This window comes from Eumetopias jubatus, unplaced genomic scaffold (assembly GCF_037043125.1).
Source record: "Eumetopias jubatus isolate StellerSeaLion01/CBP00866 unplaced genomic scaffold, mEumJub1_p1.0 scaffold_3, whole genome shotgun sequence".
In the NCBI taxonomy this organism is placed as follows: domain Eukaryota; kingdom Metazoa; phylum Chordata; class Mammalia; order Carnivora; family Otariidae; genus Eumetopias; species Eumetopias jubatus.
In genome coordinates, this window is record NW_028274809.1 from 70,214,195 (window position 1) to 70,227,541 (window position 13,347).

The 13,347-nt window shown below is 38.2% G+C and overlaps 1 protein-coding gene across 5 annotated transcripts in view; it reads right to left on the reverse strand.

Annotated features, from left to right (window-relative positions):
- Positions 1-13,347, reverse strand: part of TANK (TRAF family member associated NFKB activator) — a 94,200-nt gene that overhangs the window by 58,097 nt on the left and 22,756 nt on the right. Inside the window, exon 2 of one of the 5 annotated variants that reach the window (XM_088021653.1) lies at positions 11,859-12,095. The exons of the other annotated variants lie outside the window; for them this stretch is intronic. The gene's annotated coding sequence lies outside the window, so the exon portion shown is untranslated. The remainder of the gene's footprint in view (positions 1-11,858; positions 12,096-13,347) is intronic. 5 annotated transcript variants of the gene reach the window in all.

Genomic DNA, 13,347 nt, shown 5'->3' on the forward strand with positions numbered 1-13,347 from the left:
TCTCATCTCTAAATGCATCTTATAGACAGTTCCATACAGTTTATCATGAACATTATAGCACCAAGTACTATAGAAGTTTATAAAGGCATATAAGTCTCATCTAAAATCCTGATTAGAAATTTTAAGAAACATTAACTTCTTCAATTTTAATATTCTTTACTAATGTTCAAGGAGCAAGTGGGGTTCCAGTTCAAAAAGATGCTGCTTTGAAAATAGTAATCTAAAAACGCAACCTTAAAATGGAGAAATATAAAAGGCCATTTGTTATTAATACTTTATTATAGAAATGCACAATAGGATTAGCAACGTGGGAAGGGATTTCTTTTTATTAAACGGACAGTTATTCCCACTTACAAGGTGAATTCTTGCTACACTGAAATTAGAGCAAAATTAAGTAGATAATAAATGTTTGTGGATGGAGTTCACACTGTTGTTATCGCAGAGCAATTAAAATGTGTGAAAATGCTCTTATTTTAGCACAAAATCTAGGGAGAGTTGCTGTTGGATTGTACATTAAAAAAGAAAAATCACATCCCTTCAGTCCTACCCACACTCCCTATTAGTTTTCCAACCTCCCTGCTGTTTCTGAACTACAGGTGATTTACTGAGTGGAGGTAATTTGGTTTTATCATCTCAATTTGCATAATAACATTTCTAACCACATTCCTTGCCTCTGAGCAGAGGGCCATGTAATGATTCTGATTCTTCCTTTCCAGCTGTAAAAGCCAAACCACAGAACCTTTCTTAAACTTCTGAAGCCACATAATAGATAAAGTTCTCTATCAGTCATGGGGGGGTTAGGGGTACCAAATTATTTCACCTTATGATTGGAAATCCTTCATAATCTCAGTCTCTAATCTTTCATTTGTCCTTTTATTTTGGGTACACAACACTTTTTAAAAAATTGTATTTTACATTAGAATACAATTCATATAACATAAAATTCACCATTTTAAAGTGTACATTTCAGGGGCGCCTGGGAGGCTCAGTCGTTAAGCATCTGCCTTCGGCTCAGGTCATGATCCCAGGGTCCTGGGATTGAGCCCCACATTGGGCTCCCTGCTCAGCGGGGAGTCTGCTTCTCCCTCTCCCACTCCCCCTGCCTGTGTTCTCTCTCTCACTGTTTCTCTCTGTGTCAAATAAATAAATAAAATCTTAAAAAAAAAGTGTACATTTCTGTGGCTTTTTGTATATTATGTTGTACAATCATCACCATTATCTAATTCCAGAACATTTTTATCACTACAAAAATAAACTACTTTTTAGCAGTTAGTCCCAATTCCCCTCTCCCATCAATCCCCCAGCAATTACTAATCTGCTTTCTGACTCTATGGATTTGTCTATTTTGGACATTTCATATAAATGGGACCATATAATATATGGCCTTTGTGTCTGACTTCTTTCACATGGCATAAAATTTCTGAGGTTTATCCATGTTGTAGCATATAACAGTACTTCATTGCTTTTTATGTCTGAGTAATACTCCATTGTGTGAATATACCACATTTTGTTTATCCATTCCTCAGTTAATGGACATTTGAGTTCTTTCCATATTTTGATTATTCTGAAGAAAGCTATACTATTTATGTATGCATACTTGTGTGAACAGGTTTTCAACTCTCTTGGATATATACCTAGGAGCAGAATTGCTGGGTTAGATGATAATCTTATTTAACTTTTTAAGGAACTGCCAAAGCTGCTTCCATAGGATGTGTACCATGTTATACTTCACTAGTAATGAGTAAGAGTCCCAATTTCTCTACATCTTCACAAACATTTATCATCCATTTTTAAATCATATGCATCCCAGTGGGTATGAAGTGGTATCTCATCACAGTTTTGATTTGTACTTCCCTAAAGATGTTGAATCTTTCCAGTGCTTATTGGTTATCTGTATATCTTCTTTAGAGTAATGTCTATCTAGTCAACTCCTTTGTCCACTTTTTAATTGGGTTATTTGTCCTCATATTGATTTGTAAGACTTCTTTATATATTCTGGAAATTTGAACTTTATCAGATATATGTAATTTGCAAACTTCCCTTCCAATCTACGGATATTTCCTTGATAGTGTTTTTAATTTTGATGTCTGATTTTATCTATTTATTTTTTCTTTTGTTGCTTGCTTTTCTCATGTCCTATCTAAAAAATTGCTGCCTAATACAAATCATGCAAATTTTCATCTATGTTTCCTTTAAAGAATTTTATACTTTTAAGCTTTTACATTTGGATCTTTGATCCATATTCAGTTAATCTATGTATGGTATGAGGTGGGGTCCAAACTCTTTCTTTGGCATGCAGCTATCCTACAGCCCTAGCACTAAAGGATATTCTTTGCCCACTGAATGGCCTTGGCACTCTTACTGAAATCAGCTGACCATAAACTGCAATGCTTTTTAAAATATCTGGTAATATTTCAATCCTATCAGTCAGTCTTTCATTTTAAGTACTAAATACACCAAGTCATTTTCAGGCTTCTAAAAACAATTTCAAGGTTTTTATTTTGAGGATCAGAGTGTTACTGCTTTCTGAGGAAATAAAAGAATGGTAATTTTTTTAGGCATTCCACTTAGGAAGTTTGTTTCTACTGCTACCTCTGATAGATAAAAAAGATGAAATGCTCTTAGGATAACTAACATTGCCAGGATCTCTGACATGCCATAGATACTATGGAAAAATAAATAATCAGCATTAACACAAAGTATTACTTTGAGTACTTTATTCATTTGGACACTGTATCATTCAAAGAAGGATTTAAGGCAGCTTATAAAAATACAAGCAAGATTCAAAATAGGTATACAAGCAAAGAAAATAAGGATAGGCAGCTATCAGGACTATAATATAGTGTAAAATGCTAATGCAGAAATGAGCGGTTTAAGTAACTATGTGGCTAAGTTACCTATCACTGTCTTAAAAAGCTGTGCATAATGACAAATTGTCAACATAAAACACACCTATATTTTAAAATCTGAGACAAACAAGAACTTTGAATTGGAAACCCATCTAGTTTCTTATTTTGTTCTATCACTGAATGACTCTGTGACCTTGATTCAGGGCCACTAAATGTTTCTGAACCCAAGTTTCTTTCTCTCCAATACAAAAAAGATGTTTGGACTTGATTTCGAAGAAACTTCTTTGTTCTACAGTTCTTGAGTCTGCTGAGTCTAAAAATGCATGTCTGTTCCATCAAGAAGGTGCATTCTTGTTTTTAAAAATGTAAATGCAATACTAAAAATAGCTGCATCATATGCAAGTAAATCATGTGAAGGCTTCACTTCAGGTCCTTGAATTAGATCACACAAATGTTACTAAGAAGAGTTACTGAGTAAATTCCACATGGATGCATCCTATTTCCTGAAATAAGAATGTATGCTGGAGAGACACGATTCAGGTCAATACAACTAAATAAATGATACATTTAATTTCTATCTCACAACAAGAAGAGAATTGGGTGTTAGATCAGTGACACTGACCAGAGAAAAAGGAAACAGTCACCAGGACCCAACTAATTAAATTGGACAGATTTCAAATATTAACACCCTGAACTTTAACGCCACTTGTTCCTCTATTTTTTTTAAAGCATTTGTTAAGTGTAAAATTAATTTCACAATTTAAGAGGCAGTCACATTTCAATTACATTTTGGTATGCCTGCTGCAAAACTTGCCAGGCTCCAGGGAAATGGTTTTATTTATAGTAAACATGCTCAAACCCAAATCTCATTGCTTAAACCCAGGAGATCCAAGCTAAAGCAACCTCTGCCTTGGAAGCACTCTTCTAGTTATGGTTTCACTCTTTTAAGTGTATTTTTAGGAAAGCCTTCCATGGTAATTTCTTTATTCTGGGTCTGATTTGCTGGTTTCCTTCCACTACAGGAGGAAAAGATTAACTGATACCCCAGAAGGTACCTGGCAAGCGGAATGCAAAGTACCCCCACCCACCCAGGGCAATCCCCCTGAACCCAGGAGAGTCCCTACCCACCCACATCTGTCCCTCTGGCAGTAGTTCCTTTTATTCCCCCCCTGGGTGGTTCCTGTGAGAAGGAAAATGAAGGACAGCAAGTTCCTGTTCTGCCTCCCAGGTCCAGTGTGTGCCCACCCAGGAGGAAGCACCAAGAAAATCCCTGGGCAGCAGGATGCTTCCTCTTTCATTAATCCCTTTCATTAATCCCTTGGTTCAATAACGAAACTGTCCTAGGGTAGGAGAGGCAGCCTACTCAAGGAAGATAATTTTATCTTCCCTTGGTAAAGTTGTCCAGCTCCAACAAAGGTTTGCCAACTGCTAGGACCAAACTTAAATATTAATAAACGGATCCCATTACTATTCAATTCAATTAGGAAAAATAAAGTTTATGTTTACTTGTTACATGTTAGGCACTTTTGTGGAGTGTGGCAAGGGGCTTCAGAGAGTACCACCTTAGAGCTGTGTTCCTTTTACAAAGTTTTTTTCACCAATTCTTTATTTCCTATTATTCACATTCCCATCTGACTGATAAGGGCTCAGAGGCATTAAATTACTTGCCTAGAGCTACAAAGTGATAACCATGGGAACTGGGACTACAGCTTTGAAATTCTTCATTCAAGGACTGATTATTAAAGGCAACTGCAGGGGCGCCTGGGTGGCTCAGTTGTCAAGCATCTGCCTTCTGCTCAGGTCAAGATCCCAGGACCCTGGGATCCGAGCCCCGCATCAGGCTCCCTGCTCAGTGGGAAGCCCGCTTCTCCCTCTCCCACCCCCACCCCAGCTTGTGTTCCCTTTCTTGCTGTCTCTCTGTCAAATAAATAAATAAATCTTAAAATAAAACAAAACAAAAAAAATGAAGGCAACTGCAAAGTATTCTCCCAGGGTGCCACGATGGTGGCTATGTTCATTCGATAAAACACTGCCAAGTAAAAGCAAAGCCTGTACTGGGCACCACTGACACTGAGAACAAAAGAAACATGAAACCTATCTTCCCAAAGGCACCATTAGCTATAACTTGAAATGTATATATATGTACCCTGAGGTATCCAAAGGCTATAGAATTGGGAGAGGAAAGTGGTCACATCTATTTTTGAGGTTTAGGAAAGGCTTTGAGAGGTAGATAACATTTGCACTAGGTTTTGAATTATGGATAGGAATGATCTCACCCATTCCTTTAGTTTGATTATCAAACAGTCATCCTTTCTAGAACAGGTTCCCAAGGGCTGTAAAGATGTTTTTAGCGTTAGATAATATCCATTCTTCACTAAAAAAGGCTAGGATAATAAGCATTTCTTTATGAATTGTTCAGCTTGATTTTTCTCTTTCTTTTTTTAACATTTATTCGGGAAAGAGTGTGCACACGCAAGGGGAGGGGAGAAGGAGAAAAAGAGAGAGAGAGAGAGAGAGAGAGAGAGAGAGAGAGAGAGAGAGAATCTCAAGCAGACTCCCTACTGAGCGAGAAGCCCCACCTGAGGCTTGATCTAAGGATCCTGAGATCATGACCTGAGCTGAAATCAAGAGTCAGGTGCTTCACCAACTGAGCCACCCAGGCGCCCCTTGATTTTTCTGATCATACAACTCTGCAAACCTGAGACAATTCTTCAGTATAACAATGACGGTTACTTACAGAAATGACTGATTAGGCTAGTGCTCTTCCCATGATGCTTGAAAAGCAGCAGCAATGAGAATGAAATAAAGGCTAAGTCTGGTATCTTCAATGAACCTCAATTTTCCTTTCTTTTAAAATGAAGGGGCTAGGGATGCCTGGGTGGCTCAGTCGGTTAAGCATCTGCCTTTGGCTCAGGTCATGATCCCAGTGTCCTGGGATGGAGTCCCATGTCGGGCTCCTTGCTCAGTGGGGAGCCTGCTTCTCCCTCTGCCCCTCCCCCTGCGGGTGGTCTCTCTCTCTCTCTCTCACCCTCTCTCTCAAATAAAAATCTTTAGAAAAAAATAAAACAAAGGGGCTAAATAATATAATCTCCTTCAACTTTATTATATAGCATTTCCAAATAAATACAGAGTATTGAAGCTATTGGGAAATACAGTGATATACTTTTCTTCATATGGTATCAAACCTTTAAAAGTAGTCATTTTGTCTTAAATTGTACTATAAACTAGGCCTTGGTTACAAACCAGCTGATATGGCATTTAATTTCAAGATGGTGAGAAGCATGGAGTAAAGTTATACAGGGTGTCCTGGAATTAAAGAGATATGATACTGTGAAAATATGTGATATAAAAATATGTGAAATAACACTGTAAAGATGACTTTACTTACTTAATAACATTTACGTATGTCCTCCTAACACTTAACTACGTAGAATGAAAAAAGTAAAGGCTTTGGATTCAGATCTCATATCTGCAATTTTCTAGCCATTTACTTGGCTTCTCTGAGTATTAGTTTTCTTATGCTACATAGTTTGCAGTGTTATTATGAAGATTAAATGAAACCATATATGAAGTATATATGTTATCTGTTCCTCAGTATCTATTCTCTTCTCTAATATTTCTGACTTTTAACTGGTATGGTCAGGTGACTATGTTCTGGTCATTGGCAAGTAAGTGCAACTTCCAAGAGGAGCTCTTCACTTTTTCCCCTTCCCCAGCTGGATGGGATGTTGTGGTGAGTCACCTAGAACACTATGGTGAAAACACTTCAGGGATGGTGGAAGGACAAGGGGATGCAGGAACAAGAATGAAGATGTCTAGGTCCTTGACACCGTGGAGCTGCCAGATCAGCACTGGACATCTTATACTTTAAATTGTAATATGTGAGGGACGCCTGGGTGGCTCAGTTGGTTAAGCAACTGCTTTCGGCTCAGGTCATCATCCTGGAGTCCTGGGATCGAGTCCCGCGTCGGGCTCCCTGCTGAGCAAGGAGTCTGCTTCTCCCTCGGACCCTCCCCCCTCTCATGCTCTATCTCATTCTCTCTCTCAAATAAATAAATAAAATCTTAAAAAAAAATAAATACTTTAAATTGTAATATGTGAAAGAAATAAAATTTCTGTCTTACTTAAACCACTGTCTTTGAGGATCTCTTAAGAGAGAGGCAGAGTTGTTTACTAATACTAACTGGTACAACAGTCAACACTGGTTCAGTGCTGAATACATCGTATGTGCTCCTTTCTTCCAAGGGAAAGAGACAAAGTCATAGTCTTTGCTTTTTTTCTCTAATTAGAGCTTATAATTTAGTAAGGCAGACAAGCATGAAAATGATTAACCATACTAGCAGGCCAATTATAAATGTGTAAAAAGGTATGATCATATCTTGATAGGGGTCTGGGAAGCACAGGTGGAAGCATTTGCAGGAATTCGCCCAATGGTTCACTGAAGATTTACTGCATATAAGTTTTATCTCAAAAGAGAAAGAAAAAAGAACTGTTAAATAAAAGGTATAAGCAGGATAACAGCTCAATAGGAAGAACAATTAAAATGAGAGGGATTGTAGAAGGCTTCATAGAGGATCTGACACTTAAACTAGGCCCTGAAACATGAGGATTTCAACAAGCAGAGAATGAGAGGGAGGAAAGAATATTCACTCTGAAAGAGCAGAGGCATTGAGAAGTCACTAGTATAGTGCATTTAGGGACTGGAGGTATTCTATTTATGTAAGTCTAAGATGTGTACAGAAGATGGAGAGGTGAGGGTATTAAGACAGAATGGTCAGGGCTACCATGTATGATTGTGCTGCACTACAAAAACCCTAGGGGCACCACTCAGGCAGATGGTAACTGGAATGGAACCCCCTAGAGTTAGAGAGTACTAAGTGCATAAACTATATGCAGCAGACTCAATTATGGCCAGATTGTAGTGGACCCTGAATGTTACTCTAATAAATTTAGACTTTAACCTGACATTAAGAAGTAATGCAGGATTTTTGGGATGCCTGGGTGGCTCAGTCAGTTAAGCATCTTGCTCTTGACTGTGGTGGGGAGTCTGCTTCAGGATTTCCCCCCTCCATCTGCCCTTCCCCCTGCTCATGCGCACGCACATTCTCTCTTTAAAATAAATAAATAAATCTTAAAAAAAAAAAGTAATGGAGGATTTTCAAGCAGGAGATAAACATGTTTTAGAAAGGTAAACTGGATACCCATTGTGGAATACAAACTAATGAGGGAGACAAGGTGAGGATATCCATAGGAAACTATTGCTGTAGTCTGGGTAAAAGATGGGCTTGAACAAGAGCAGGGGAAGTGAAAGATGAATACATTAAAGAGACATTTCTAAGTCAGAATCAATGGGATTTGTTGGCCAATTGGATCTAGACAGGAAGGCAGCATTCAGGGCCCTGCAATTCTGAATCAGGTGGCCTGGGATGGGGTCCTGGAATCTGCATTTTAATAAGTAACCCAGGTGACTTTGTTGAAGATGGTTCACCAGCCATATTTTTCAAAATACTAGGCAGACAGTGATGATAGCCAGATAGAGAAACAGGAAGAAAAATGTTTTGGAAAGAAAGATATTGAATACAATTTTGGAGAGAAGTGCTATAGAAGACATATAATTAACAATAGGTAGGAAAAATGTACCAACTGAGCAATAACGAAATCTAGAGGAACAAATAAATATTAAGAATGGCTTCCCTCCTGCTTATATCCCTATTCATAAAGTCCTGTTTCGAATGTCCTCTGATACTAGTAAGTCCATGGACAGTCAATGAAGCCCAAATCTTTTTAGCAAAAAAACACAAATTTTTGAAAAGAAAATAGTGGAGAAAGAAATAATATTATTGTGTCACTTCATGTCACAAGATGTACACTCTTTTCCTCTCAAATATAAAGCAAAGAGGGTAGGGCCACTTATTATCTGGACAGTGTACGAAGGTACATAATAAACTAGGGAATGCATAAAACACTAAGGCATTTTAGCAGAAGTCTGTTACCTTATGTAAAAAGACTATTAGGCAAAAAGGTAGGAATGTTATCTAATGCTCTGTTCTGTTAATGCTTACATGAAAAATAGCTCTCTGGTAAAGTGTCTGAATGCATTCTTTTTGAAATCTCCTCCCTTCTACTCTGCCAAATTTATGACAAGAAAGTAGAATTACTAATGATCTTTCACAGGAGTAGGATGGTTGGTACCTATCTTCTGGTCTTAACCAGAAGAGTCTGAAAAAAAAAATTCTTCAGTAATCCTAAAAAAGTCCCCCTAAACAGAACACAATAATGTATGAGATGTCACAGGCTGCACACGATTCATAAAAGGAAAAGTTGCTTTTGAAGAAGTCGTTAAAATCTCATGAGTTGGGGCACCTGGGTGGCTCAGTTGGTTAAGCATCTGCCTTCAGTTCAGGTCATGATCCTGGCGTCCCAGGATCAGTCCCGCGTTAAGGCTGAGCTGGCAGCCTGCTTCTTCCTCTCCCTCTGCCACTCCACCCTGCTTGTGCACTCTGCTTGTGCGCTGTCCCTCTTGTGTTTTTTCTCCTTCTCAAATAAATAGAATCTTAAAAAAAAATAAAATCTCACAAGTTAATAGATTAGGGACCCCTCCAGCATCTCTGTGTCATTTACTGTATCAGAACAAAACAAAACCACTATGAAAGGAGAGTTCTTCTATGAAGATATAAAACTTTAGGAGACAGATAGGGGATCTTTACATAAAAAGGCCTATTTTCTCTTAAATCACAGTTTAAATTGCTGAGCGGTCATTTAGTCTTGAGAATATTACCAATGATAAATGGGAACAGGCAAAAGCTTATATAATTATAAAGCTGTACTCTGTGCTCTTAACCACTGGCACGGGACTCCCCAGCTCTTCATACCCCTGCTTTTAATTTCCCTGAGGACACCTCGAGGCTGTTGGGCAAATGTTTGCAAGTCACAACTTGTTTTATTAGAAGTAACTGTGAGAACTCCAATGAGAAAATAAATAAGGTTTCAGAGATTTCCAGATCTCTATTTCCAGTCATCCCCAAGATGTTTAGGGTGTGACTTTAAATGTTTAGTATGATAAAAGTTTAAAACCAGGTATAATACCATGTAACACACTCTTATTCCAGTTGTTGAATACCCCTGAAGACAGGGTACTGTCTTCTAAATCCCTGGGTACTCTGACAAACCAACCTCTCAAACCTGCATCTGTGCCCAAATTGACCGAGTTTCCACTCTTTTCAAAGCCAGTTTTTCTTAAATGTGAATATTCAGACCTAGTAAATCTTAACATTTGCTGTGCTATCCTACTGTGGGAAACTAGAGTTTATTAAAAATTTTCACTTTTTTCACTCTTTCACTTCTTTTTGTATCTGGAAAAAATAAAAAGATGCTATAAAATAAAGATCCCAAACGTAATTTTTGAGACCACATCCTGTATAAAATATATTAGTTTCTTATTTATTAAGACAATTTGAACATTAGAAAGAAAAATTAAAAAGCCTAGTCAACCAAAGATAAAATCAGATTTGGGAGTATAGAATACATGCTTGTTGATAGGTGAGGGTGAACAAGTCATTTAACCTTCCTGTGGACCTCAGCTCCCTCATCTGCCCCAGTTTAGGATGTTTAGGGTAGAACATACTGTATGACATGCGTCAATAGAATCATCCAGGGTGGTTTAAAAAAAACAGATCAGCAAACCTGTCCAAGACTTCTTGGATAATTTTTTGTGGGGGGTAAAGGGGAGAAGAGGAAAGAGCAGTTGTCAGACAAATTTAGAATCACTGCCATAGGGGGTCAATTCATAATTGGAAAAGCGGTGTACTCTGTATAACACTATACAAACATGTACCAAGGCAGGGAAACAGACTTTTTATAAAGTGTCTTTTTTGTTCCACAGTGATCTGCTTTTTGAACTGTTCCAGAAGAAGTATATAGAATTTGGAAACAAAAATAGCAGTTGCTAAGGTAGAAGATGTTCTTAAAAAAAGAAAAAAAAAAGGTATTTTGATACTTTGGCAGATGGCCCAGAGCAATACCACTCTAAAGATCTTGGTTCCCTGAAATTTCCGCAACTCATCAGTCTATATGACAAGTGTTTCCCCTATTAATGGAAGCGACTCCATTAATGGCGTTTGCACCAAAGTTCATGTTGAGAAAGAAATTTGAGCGTGACCATAGCTCTTCTCCTACCAAGTAGCAATGGCCCTTTTCACTTGATGCTCCACCCACCAATACTCTAATCATCTCAATTCTATCTAAATTCTCAAACTACCTATAAATAGTTGAGAAAGGGTATAGAACTCAATGACATGCCTTCAATCCAGAAAGGCACACAACCCTAGACCATAAGGACAATTTCAGTTTTGTGTCTGAATGACAAGCATTCCAACAATGAAAGAGGCATTTCCCTATTTCCTCATGGGAAACATTAGGGATGGAGGAGGGATTGATACGTATTGAGGTAGTATTACTTGCCAGGTGCTTTATATAAACTACCTTATTTTAATTTTTCTTCTGCAGGAGCATAGATTATCTTCCCTTTCTTTCTACATAAAGAAAACGAGCTTCAAAAGTTTATATAAATTGACTAAGGTCAAAGAATTAGACAATGAAAGACCCAGATAAATCCAGGTCTCTCTGATATGAAAGTCCAATCTCTAGCTCTTTTCACTAATTTACTTTTTATTTTATTTTTAACCAAAGCTATACATATCTATATTTTAAGGAGTCAAGGAGTTTCACAAGGCTTAAGAAAAACTGTAAATCTCTTGCTCTCTTCTTTCCCCTCCTCATTTCCTGCTTCATCTTGGCAACAATTTTTAGCTCCTTTGGTTCTTTCTGGGATTTATCTTGGTATCTCTAAATAACATACTAATATTGCCTTACTGATTTTTCAGTTTTACTTGTCTTTCCACTATGCAAAGTAGGGATTCAGGTCATAGATTGCTATGCTGTCTTCTAGCTTCCATTTGTTTTTGTGGAAGTCTAGAGCCATTCTGATTCCTGATCTTGTACTTAACTCACCTGGTTCACCCCTCACTTCTAGGAAATTTTCTTCAATTATTTTTTGGGCAATTTCTTTCCTTCTGTATTCCTTTGTGGGACTCCTCTATCTGGATGTTGAATCTTCTGAAATGATACTCTAATTCTTCCCAGCCTTCTTCTTCTTAAATGAACTTCTTTTTATTTCATATATAAAATATCTTAAGCCTGCTGTCTTTGGTAACCAGTATTCTTCTGCCAAGTGATTGTTAACCAATCCTGAATAAATAAAATAATAAAAGTAAGTAGTGGTGCTTCCAGAGAGCTCTACTGAGGCTGGGGGTGTGTGAACCAAAACAATGTTCCACCAATTGCCCAGCTCAATCAAAATATCTCAACTTTGATTAGTTGTGTATTTTGGGATTTCAAATTTGAAAAGAATCCCAGGCTTGGGCACCTGGGTGGCTCAGTTGGTTAAGCCACTGCTTCAACTCAGGTCATGATCCCAGGGTCCTGGGATCAAGTCCCACATCAGGCTCCCCCTGCTCTGCGGGGAGCCTGCTTCTCCCTCTGCCTCTGCCTGCCATTCCCCCTGCTTGTGCTCTGTCAAATAAATAAATAAAATTAAAAAAAAAAAAGGAATCACAGGCTTAAAGGTATCAGATTCTCACCACCTCCACCCTGAATGATTTATAAGGCTTTAGTAAGGTCTATTTTTTGTGGGGTAGAGACAAGTATGGGTGATTTGGGAGGTGGGAAAGGCCCCTCTGTTGGGTTTCCCCCACTGCTGAGATTATAATTGTGTCTAGGTAAGTGGTCTGCCAGGTTCACACTTGTGGTAAGAGGCGACTTTAAATCTAAAGCAGTTTCAGGATGGGGGGAGGAAATCACCTGGAGCTACCTCTTCCACTCCACCCTAGAAAAGAAAGTCATCTCCTTCTCCAACCCCTTAGGGTATGAATAATAATAATCATTCACATTCTATTTCAGAAAAGTTGCCACCTTAGCAAAAGAGGTAAATAAGTTAGTGGAAGATACACCCTTTTTTTGTATTTTAGCTCTGTGTTCACTTTTTCACCCATGAAAATCATCAGAAGCAAAAAGCACAAGTCAATAACATAGTAAATACACTTAAATAAAAGGACATCCTCTGTCTTAGGGTAAATTTTTAAAGACACTCAAAAGTCTGTGGGATGCCTGGGTGGCTCAGTCAGTTAAGCGTCGGCTTTCAGCTCAGGTCATGATCCCAGGGTCCTGGGATTGAGTCCCACAACAGGCTCCCTGCTCAGCGGAGAGCCTGCTTCTCCATCTCCCTCTGCTGCTCCCCCTGCTTGTGCTAAATCTCTGATAAATAAATAAAATATATATATAAAAAAAAGTCTGTGTGTTTTCCCCACTTAAAGAAAGGAAATGGAAAAGAACTGTCACGCCTAACACTTAGTTATAATCATTTCCCACTCTTAAGAGAGTTCCCTAACATAAGCAGCCAATTCTCCAAAATAACAGTTTGCATTTCTGGTCTCACTTTCTG